At 42.9% G+C, this 11,140-nt stretch overlaps 1 pseudogene; it reads right to left on the bottom strand.

Annotated features, from left to right (window-relative positions):
- Positions 1–7,341: 7,341 nt before the first annotated feature.
- On the bottom strand, positions 7,342–9,030 carry LOC136144720 (peptidyl-prolyl cis-trans isomerase FKBP4 pseudogene; annotated as a pseudogene).
- Between the last annotated feature and the right edge of the window lie 2,110 nt (positions 9,031–11,140).

The raw sequence follows: 11,140 nt of genomic DNA, 5'->3' as shown, positions 1-11,140 counted from the left end.
TAGCTATAGGTGGAAAGATTTTACCTTTTAAAGACAGTGAAGATAGTGCAAGATGTTATAAATGTGACAGTTTTAAAAAGAAAAATAGCCTTATTATATGTAAGAAAAAGAATACATGATCTTGTTGAAATAAAAATATGTATTCAGTGGTTTTACTCTATAATTGAAGCTGTTTAAAACAATAGCCATTAAACTGAAGAAGAAAAAAAAAAGATCAGCTCCAGAGACCTAGGGAGCAGGAACCCATGAACAGTCTTCAGGGCTAGACTCAAGGATAAATTAGCTTCAGTTACTGGCTTACCTGGGTGTGGTCCAAGGATTCTTGGAAAGTCACACCAAGTCTTGGCACAGTGGTGCGAAGGTATTTCTCAAAGCAAACTCAAAGTGTTTGTACCCAAAGAAAGGGGCATGGATGTTGTCCAGGCAAAAAGAACAGTGAGGAAACCAAACCCTGAGCAGGGTGCTCGTGCCTCACCACTCCTTTGATTTTGCCTGTAAAAGCACCAACCACTCTCCCAGAAAGACGTTCCCTTACTTCCTACTTATATTCCTAAAATTGTTTCAATTGGCAAGTTGGGCCTTTCTTGCCCTTGAGCCCTAATAGAAAATTGCTGATTTCTATGGCTCCTCTGTCAATGCCCACCTGTCTTGGGTTAGACAGATTCAGAGATGGTTTTATGTATATATTTTAGTGAAGTATGGTTGATTTACAATATTGTGTTAATTTATGCTGTATAGCAAAGTGATTCAGTTATACATACATATATATATTCTTTTTAAAAAAATATTCTTTTCCATCATGGTTTATCATAGGATATTGAGTATAGTTCTCTGGGCTATACAGTAGGAAACTTGTTTATAAGATGGTCCTGTAGCTGAGCATGAGAAGGTATTGAGGAAACCCTGGACAAGTCTCTGCACGGCAGATCCCAGATGGCCTCAGACTTTCCAAGCTCGCAGAGGTGGGAGGAGGTACGGGCAGGCCTAACAGTCTGGTTTCTGATTTCCAAGGCCAGCACTTTTATTTTGATGTACCTGGTTGTGATGGTTAATTTTATGTGTCAATTTGACTTGGCCTTGGGATGCCCAGATAACTGGTTAAATATTCTTCTGGGTGCCTATGAGAATGTTTAGGCTTCCCAGGTGGTGTTAGTGGTAAAGAACCTGCCTGCCAATGCAGGAGACAAAAGAGACATGGGTTGGATCTCTGGGTCGGAAAGATCCCCTGGAGGAGGGCATGGCAATCCACATCAATATTTTTGCCTGGAGAATCCCATGGACAGAGGAGCCTAGTCAGCTACAGTCCATAGGGTCTCAAAGAGTCGGATATGACTGAAGCAACTTAGCATGCATGCACGTGAGGGTGTTTCCAAGAGAAATACATGAATTGCTGGACTAAGTAAAGCAGATGGCTCTCCCCAGTGTGTGGGGGCATCGTCTAATCTCCTGGGAGCCTGAAGAGAATGAAAAGGCAGGGGAAGTTTGAATTGTCTCTCTGCCTGACTGCTGAGCCGGGACATTGATTTGGGAGCTCCTGGTTCTCAGGCCTTCAGACCTGGACTGGAATCTACACCACTGCGTCTGGATGTAAGGCTTCCCAACTACACCATCAGCTTTCTTGGGTCTTCAGGATGATTGTGTGGGACTTCTTAGCCTCTGTAATATTATGAGCCAATATCTGATAGTAAATAAAGAATGTATGTATATAATCTCCCACTAGTTCTGTTTCTCTGAAATACCCTGACAGGTACACTAGTCATTACAACTTCAGACAGAAGGTTGTGCTCCATGGATGTGTTTTTGCAGAATTTGAGAATCTCTGTGAAAAGTCAAAGAATAATTAAACCAAATAGTTGGAAGGAGAAATATTATTGATGGTAAGGGGGCTAGAATGGGACAGAAACATTTTAAGGGAAGTCTTAGATTTAGAATGTGGCTATTGATGGGACATAAGGCAAGATGCTGCAAACAAAAAGATGAAGCTCTTTATAACTTAAAAAAATTGTATATTTATTTTAAAAATTATTTATTTATTTATAATTTTAGCTGTGCTGTGTCTTTGTGGCTACATGCAAGCAGGGGCCACTCGCTGGTTGTGGTGCATGGGTTTCTCATTGCAGAGTACAGGCTCTAGGCATTCGGGTTTCAGTAGTTGCAGCATGCAAGCGCTAGAGCAAAGGCTGTTGCCCCTTGGCATGTGGGATCTTCCTGGACCAGGAATGGAACCAGTGTCCCCTGCATTACAAGGCAGATTATTAACCACTGGACTACCAGGGAAGCCCGATGGAACTCTTTAATCCTGAGGCTGATTGATATATTAAAAGCACAAGATAGAAATCAGTGTCCACAAATCTAAAAATAAATGATACAAATGAACTTACAAAACTGTAAGAAACTCACAGACTTCGAGAAAGAATTTATGGCTGCCAGGGGACAGGATGGTTAGGGAGCTTGGAAAGGTCATATAATCACACTGCTATAGTCAAAATGTATAACCACCAAGGACCTATGGTATAGCATGTGGAACTCTGCTCAATGTTATACGCCAGCTTGGATGGGAGGCAGTTTTAGGGGAGAGTGGATACGTGTATATGTATGGCTGGGTCTTTCTGCTATTCACCTGAAACTACCACAACATTGCTAATCAGCTATACCCCAATACAAAATTAAAAGTTTAAAGTTTGAAAAAAAAATCAGTGTCCACAGAGAAAGTTCACTTTTTGATACATACATATTTTGTCCCCCCAAAATCCATAAAACACTCTGTTGTAGTTCAGAAACAAAGAGTAGGGGGTAACTGTAAACACAGATCCTAATAGAAGTGAGGACCAAGAATCAGGCAAACGCAGGCTCAGGCTAAGTGTCTGCATACTCCAGACTCAGGTCATTTCAGGGTGAAACAGGAGGGAAAGACAGATGAATGGGATGCTGTCTAGAAAACAAAGGGGAGAGATTTAAAGGACTATAGCCTGTTGGTTTAGAACCTACATAAAACACAATTAGATGATGTGACTATCAGACACAGCCAGAAACTACAGTTACACCTGGTCTTCAGTTTTACAAACTTTGTTTAAAAATGATATGCTGAAAGAGTACAATAGTAAAAAATGTAGCTCTCTCTGTTACAATTCCTTAAATTGAAGTTAAACTCTGAAGTTCTCAGGTTCTGAAAACTAAGGTTAAAATTTTGTTTTCAGTTTTCATAGAGAGAGCAAAGCACAGGTGATTTGGAACAGCTGAAGGGGTGTGCTAGCCTAACCATGCAGCCACAGAGACCACATAAGAGCCAAGACTACAAAGAATTAGAAAACTTTAGATGTGGATGGTAGGTAAAAAGTACTCACAAAATCTGCTCTGAACTGACCTAAAGCTTTTTTTTTTTTTTTTAAACTTTACTTATTTATCCATTTGGCTGTGCTGGGTCTTAGCTGCAGCATGTGGGATCTATCTAGTTCCCTGACTAGGGGTCAAACCTGAGCCCCCTGCACTGGAAGTGCAGAGTCTTAGCCACTGGACTACCAGGGAAGTCCTATTTTTTTTTTTTTTTTAAATTTTCCCATTTAGTATGATAATTTTTTCTGCTGCAGAGTTAAAAAACATTTTTTATTGCAGTATACTTGATTTATAATTTGTGTTAGTTTCAGGTGGATAGCCAAGTGATTCAGTTATACATCTATATATTGTTTTTCACATTCTTTTCTCTGATAGGTCATTACAAAATATTGACTATAGTTCTCTGTGCTGTACAGTAAGTCCTTTTTGGTTGTCTATTTTATGTACAGTGCTGTGTACACACTAATCCCAAACTCCCAATTTATCCCTTCCCTGCCTTTCCCTTTTGGTAGCCATAAGTTTCTTTTCTGTGTCTGCTGATTACAGGCAGCTTTTGGGCTCTTCTTTCATATACATTCTATTGCCCAGGACTTAGGAAATAGTCTTTCTGGATACTTCTTAAGGTTTTCTCTTCCTGACCCTTGATTTTGGCCTACAGCAGATGTTTCCATTATCCCAGAGTTGTGTCCCAAGATAGGATGGGAATGGAACAAGTGCCTAATAGGATGAGCAAAAAAGAGCCAGGGTAACTTGCCACTTCTTGATCTTTCCCCACTTGCCTTCTTTTATGATTCTACTTCTTGAGTCTTCGTTTGGACTTCAGTGGAAAACTCCCAAGTGAGAAGAAGAATTCTTTCCCATCCAGAACTTTTTCCCATCCAGAAATAGTAAATCACTTTCTATCTCTGTTATTAGTACAACTTCGGCATCCCCCGTCACACAAGCTCCCTGCCCATGCCTCCAAGGACTCTTCTTTGCACCTGGAAATTGTTACTTGCCTGAGCCTTGACGTGTTCTTCTCCCTAACATGACCTTGTTTGTGAGTACTCTAATATAAGATATGTCCAGATATTTAAATATATAAAGTATATAAAATATATAAAGTATATAGAAAGTGAAAGTGAAGTCGCTCAGTCCTGTCCGACTCTTTGCAACCCCATGAACTATAGCCTAACAGGCTCCTCCTTCCATGGGATTTTCCAGGCAAGAGTACTGGAGTGGGGTGTCATTTCCTTCTCCAGATCTTCCCAACCCAGGGATTGAACCCGGGTCTCCCATGTTGTAGGCAGATGCTTTGCCATCTGAGCTACCAGGGAAGTCCATAAGGTATATAATGCAAGTATAATTAATTTGCACACAATATATTGAATGAGATCATGAAAATAACACATTTCCTGGCATTCTGTTAAGATTCCATACCACATCATCAGGATGACCACGTTGTTGATGATGACAGTAGTTATGATCTAAAAGCCAGACTCTCTAGTCAGCCTTGTCATTATACCACACTCGTTTCCCTTACTGGTGACCCTGAGCTCATCTTGTACTTTCTGATGCTTGTTGTTTGGGTGAAAGCAAATCAGGTTTTCCCATTTTCTTGGAATCTCAAGGATCCAGCTGAGTTTCAGCCTCTCTAGGTCTTCCTCTGGATTGTATCATCATCCAGGGAAGTGGCTTGGACAAAGTCATCCCAGGACTGATAATTTTGGGCAGCACAAACTTAGAGGTAGAAAAGCCTCTCTGATTTATCCTAGAACCGTGGTTATATTCTATCTTCATACATCATAACACTACTTACTTCTTTTTTTCTCTCTTTCAAGTAAGCCCACCTTTCCCATCCCACAAGAGAATAACAAATTCTAACTCTGAGAATACCTCTACAAGTTCCAAATTTGCTGCCTTCTCGATGCTTCCAAGAGAAACTTCAAATATTATATACCTTTGCTCTCCCTGGAAAACATATAATCTATGAATTATTTAGCTTCTTAACCCACATAGAGTGTTCATACATTTTATTTCATTATCATATTAATAACCAGTGCTTATTGCAGATGAATTAGAAAATATGCATTTTCTACATATGAAAAAAGGAAAACAAAATTATGTGTAATTTCAACATCCAGGATTTTCTCTGTTAGCATATTAATGTGTGGGCTTCCATATTGCTTCATATGGTCCAGTCCTTGAGATGGGATCATTGCATACATACCATTTTTAACCTGATTTAAAAAATTTTAATTTAATATATTTTGAAAATCTTTACATATTAATAAATCAAATCCAGTGAAAACCCATCACTGAGGTTTGATGATGGAAAAGAGGGGAGATATGGTATGTAGCAAACAATCTTACTGATGGTTCATCAAAATCCACATGGAACCCCAAAATACACAAATATCACTATAGCCAAGGCCACCACATGTCTTGCCTTGTTGTTCTTAAGAGCTCTTATCTCCTCTTATTTTTTTTTTATGTGTCATTTGTGGGTTGTCTCTCCTCCCAGAAGAATATAAGCTTTGTTTTATTTATCATCATATTGCTGGCACTAGAACTATATCTGGTACAAAATCTACTACTCAACCCAAATTTGTTGAATAAATTAATGAAGAAACTCCACATTAGTTCATTAATTAATTAATAAAATTCATGCCACAATCTGTGATTACCTCCCTGCTTATTTATCTGGCATCTTGTTTATTGCCTAGGTAGGTGAGAAATAAAGTTCTGTGGCAAGGGGGTGGGGGGATTGTTAAGCCACTGATTTTTAGAGTTTTTCTTTTTAGGACTTACTGTAACATTAACCAAGATTATCCTGACTAGCACATATATAAAGCCAGAGCTAGAAATTTGCTCTTTGGCCATGGAATTGAACAAATTCAATTGATATAAACTAGGATTTAGGCCGATGGTTTTCACCTAAAGGTCTTATTTTCTTTTTTGTTATTAGAATACTCATCCTGCACTCCTGGCCTAAAAGCAAAAGATATAAACCCTGAAAACATTCTGAATACAAATTAGATTTCTTCAGATATTTGTTGAGCTTGAAATAAAATATTTCAGTTTCGTATGCTATCTAGATTGTTTCTATTGTAAATTCGAATTTCACCTAACCCATAGTTGTTCATAATACTAAATGGGAACAATTAATTCTCTTAGAGCTGGAGTAAGAAACAAATATTTGTGCTCTGTGTGGTGGGGGGGATCTAATTTTTAGGCTGACAGCTTCAGTGATGGTAAATTTGAGGAAGAGAGAGTGCTGGAGTAAAGTATTTACCTGCTTCAGATTTTTCCAAACTTTCTAGGCTCATGGTTATAGTCAGCTCAGTTATTTATTCATGGGTATATGTATAAGGTTTTAGATTATTAAGTAGTTAGATCCAAAGTAATTTACTGACTGTAATTTGTATGGCACCCAACAAGTGTTCTTGTGTTTTCCTCAAAAGTTTAAAATGTCCTAAAAAAAATAATAAATAAAATAAAATAAAATGTCCTGCGGGGTTCATCTGATTCACTGCAGTGACCCTGGGTTCCTCAGCACACACCGTTTGGGAATTCTAGATCTCTGACTTGATAGGTAGAAGGATTTGAGGAGCACTATATTTGGAGGAGATCTTTGGGGAAGTTCTTAGCTCTGCATGAGCTTCTGTTTTGTTTTGAGGAGTCTATATTTTATTTATTTAAGTCATTTTTTTAAAGCTCTAATTCACTGAAATTTCTTCAGTTTGTGGTGGCTCAGGTGGTAAAGAATCTGCCTGCCATGCAGGAGACCCCAGTTCGATCCCTGAGTTGGGACGATCCCCTGAGAAGGGAATGGCTACCCACTCCATAATCTTGCCTGGAGAATTCCACGGACAGAGGAGCCTGTGAGCTACAGTTCACGGGGTTGAAAAGAAAGAGTCAGACACAACTGAGAGACTTTCTCTCTCTCTCTCTCTCACACACACACACACACACACACACACACACACACACACACACCCCAGGGTGGAATAGGGTGGGGGCCAGGGGTCAGGGGGACAGGCAGTCGGGGGGACAGGGTTGGGGCGAGGCTGAGGCTGCCCCACTCCCACCCCCTCCCCGCCCGCCGTCATTCTTCTGCTCTCTCATCTCCACGTCAGCCGGCTGTTCTCCTGCAGCCACTGCGGCCTGGGCCTTTTGCTCGCCTCCTCAGCCAGCCTCTCAGACGTGTTGGCACAGAGCTTCTCCCCTCCAGCTGCTTGTGGATCTGCTGCGGGCACATGGCCAGCTGAACCTCGGCCGCCTTGTTGCTGGGTAGAGCTGCAGGCCCTTCTGCAAGTCAGCCCGGGCGTTCACTGCCAGGTGGGCCTCTCCCTCGTGGACAAGGCCCTTCTCATCGTTGCTGTCCGCTTCCTGGGCCTTGTTACTGTTTTCAGTGGCAGCTGAGAAGACTTGCAGCTTCAGATGACACATGGCCAGGTTGAGGTGGGAGGCCAGCTGAAGACCCTGCACCTGCTTGTGCGTCCTCATCAGAGAAGCTCCACTTTTATTCCAGCCAGGACACAATCCTTTTTTTTTTTTTTTTTTAGTTATTGATTTATGGCTGTGCTGGGTCTTCCCTTGTGTGCAGGCTTTCTCTAGTTGCAGGGAGTGGGGGCCACTCTCTAGATGCGGGGCATAGACTTCTCACTGCCGTGGCCTCTCCTTGTGGCGGAGCACGGGCTCCAGGGTGCTCGGGCTTTGGCAGTTGGGGCGCACGGGCTCGGCCGCCCCATGGTATATGGGATCTTCCTGGACCAGGGATTGAACCAGTATCCCCTGCGCTGCAAGGCAGGCCTCAACCATGACCACCAGGGAAGCCCCAGGACACAGTCTTCTTATACTGCAGCACAGCTTGCTTGGACTTGGCCTTCCTTGAAGTTCACAGTACTTCGCTCCTTCACTACGGTCCTCTGCTCCAGCGTCTCAGAACTCATCTCCCAGGACTCAGCCCTCTCAAAAATTCTTGTGCTGTATTTCATACATCAGCTCAGCATTTGGTGGGATTTGGAACTTCTCCTTCCCAGCATTGCTGAAAACACACAGGTATTAAGATACACAATGGAATATTCTCTTTTATCCACACACTGAATGGCTTTCTCCAGCCCACAGGGCAAGATGCATGCTCTCTCCCTCACCAACTTCAAAGCTGAGCTCCTGTGGGTCAAAGATCTGGTCCTCGAAGTATCCTTCCAGCACAACCTCCAGGGTGGTGCTGTCACTGGACTTGGTGCAGCCCTCCCAATCACCTCCGTATTCTCCTGATGATCCCTTGTGGTCCTCTTCCTTGAACTCCAACAACTCCACCTCAAACACAAGTGTGGTGTTGGGAGGGACTCCGGGAGGGCAGCCTGCTGAGCTCTAGGCATGTTCTGGCTTGCAGGTAATTTGGCACAATTCGCCTGCCTTCATGGTCGCTACAGCAACATCCCAAGCCTCGATGACCTTCCCTCTCCTCAGGTCAAAGGAGAACCTGTCCTTGCGGTCCAGGCTGGAGTGGAACTTGGTACCATCGAGCAGCCAGCCCCTGTAGTGGACAGAGACTCGGTCCCCGATCATGGGCATCTCTGTGCCAGGGCCTTCTCGCTTGATGAACTTGAGCACATCCTTATCCTGCTTGGGGCTGAGGTCCACTCCCGGGAGGGGCTGCGGCACCAACTGCGCCCTGCTCTTGGCCGCCTTCATCTCCTTGGTGGTCATTGAACTGTTTCTCGGGCAGCGGTTGCCAGGGGCTGGCCCGGGCTTGTGCCTTATTTTTTTTTTTTTTTTAAGTATTTATTTGGCTGCTCCAGGTTTTAGTTGCAGATGTAGGATCTTTCATTGCAGCATGCAGAACCTTTAGTTGAGCATGTGAACTGAAAGATTTCGAAACCAAGGATCAAACCGGGGTCCTCTGCATTGGGAGTACAGCGTCTTAAGCACTGGACCACCAGGTAAGTCCTTACATTTCATCTTATTTCTTTAAAAATATTTTCATTTTACATTGGAGTGTAGTTGATTAACAATGAAAAAGTGTTAGTTTTAGGTGTACAGCAAAGTGATTCAGTTACACAAATATATATATTTATTCTTTTTCAAGTTCTCTCCCCTTTCAGTTTATTACAAAATATTGAGCAGAGTTCCCTGTGCTATATGAGCTTTTTTTTTTTTTTTTTTGGTAGAGAAATCTGAGTATCTATGGACAACATATCCAAGGGAAGTAACTTGAGCTTCCAGTGAAATTTGGAGCATTGTTGCCATCACTCTGAATATTCACATTTCACTGAAAGAAGTCACCAGCATAGATGACACCAGGTGAGGTCAGTAGATAAAAGACTAAAGTGGGTGAGCTCGTTCCTGGCGCTTTCAGCCTTTGTTATCTTGGCTTCCAGAGTCCATGCTCTTGTGGATTTCCTGTGACCTGCTCTGGATAATCCTTCCCAGCTTCTTTGATCAACTAATCCTTGCTATGGAGCTTTTAATTGTTGACATTCTTCGGGTCTTGGTTTTAGATTTCAATTATAGTCTATGAGCAGATGGCTCTCCAAACCTTTAATTTTTTTTTTTCCTTCCTATTGGTATTTTCCTTTTAAAATCACCCCAGTCCTTTAGTAAAAGAAAATCAACTTTGACAGCCATATGCAGAGACCTTGGGGAGATAGAAAGGCAGGGCAGTCTAAGGGTCCCTCCGTCTAGCCCCACAGAGAGACACGGAATTCTATGAAGGGAACTCAGATACGGAGGTTCAGGGGGTCCCCAGCCATTCAGGAAGGACTCAATGGAGGAGACATGTGACACCCACACACAGCGTCTGGGGACCTGACTCCAGAGACATTCAAGAGGCAAAGCTTCCACTTTTCCATGGTATGCGAGATCAAGCGTTCTTCACTCTGGATAAACAACAGAATCACCTGGGGAAATTGCTAAAATGCCAGAGTCCCACCCCGACCAATAAAGTCAGATTTAGAAAGAAAGGCTTGGGTATCGGGGATTTTAAATAACTCCTGAAGGGATTTCAATGAGTAGTCAGGATTGAGAACCACTTTGCTAGAGGAGGCTGACTTGAAAAACTGGTGGAGACATGATGGAGCAGAGTGAATGTGCACTGCTTCTGGCCCACCAGCAGGTTCAGAGGAGGGGTCTGGGTCTGTAGGCAAACACCTTGCCACCATGTGAAGCATAGGAATTAACCCACCATGGAGGACTATAGAGCCAAGATATGGAGAAGGGCCACATCTTGATGACATCCCTGAAGTTAGCACGGTGTCTGAGAATTTCAGTTTTATTTCTCATGCTTCCCTGGTGGCTCAGTTGGTAAAGAACCTGCCTGCCAATGAAGGAGAAGCAGGTTAGATCCCTGGGTTGGGAAGATCCCCTGGAGAAGGAAATAGCCACCCACTTCAGTACTCTTACCTGGGAAATCCCATGGACAGAGGAGCCTGATATATTTCAGTCCATAGGGTGGCAAGTGTTGGACATAACTTAGCGACAAAACCATCACCACCATCACTTTCTCTGTTTACTTAAGCCAAAATCCACATGGACAGAGGAGCCTGATGGGTTACAGTCCATGGGGAAGCAAAGAGTCAGACATGACTGAACAGTTAGGCACAGCACGTAGAGAGACAGCAGAGGGCTGTCACTCCCTGCTCCCCCTCCTCTGCCAACAATCTTCAAGGTACCTTCACATTTTATTTTTTGACTGTGATGGTCGTTGTTGCTGTGCTTGCAGGCTTTCTCTACTTGCTGTGAGAGGGGGCTATTCTCTAGTTTTGGTGCTTGGGCTTCTCATTGCAGTGACTTCTCTTGTTGTAGAACCCTGGGCTCCAGG

The sequence above is a fragment of the Muntiacus reevesi genome, chromosome 12 (assembly GCF_963930625.1).
Source record: "Muntiacus reevesi chromosome 12, mMunRee1.1, whole genome shotgun sequence".
NCBI classification, from domain to species: Eukaryota; Metazoa; Chordata; class Mammalia; order Artiodactyla; family Cervidae; genus Muntiacus; species Muntiacus reevesi.
This window is presented reverse-complemented; position numbering and strand designations above follow the sequence as displayed.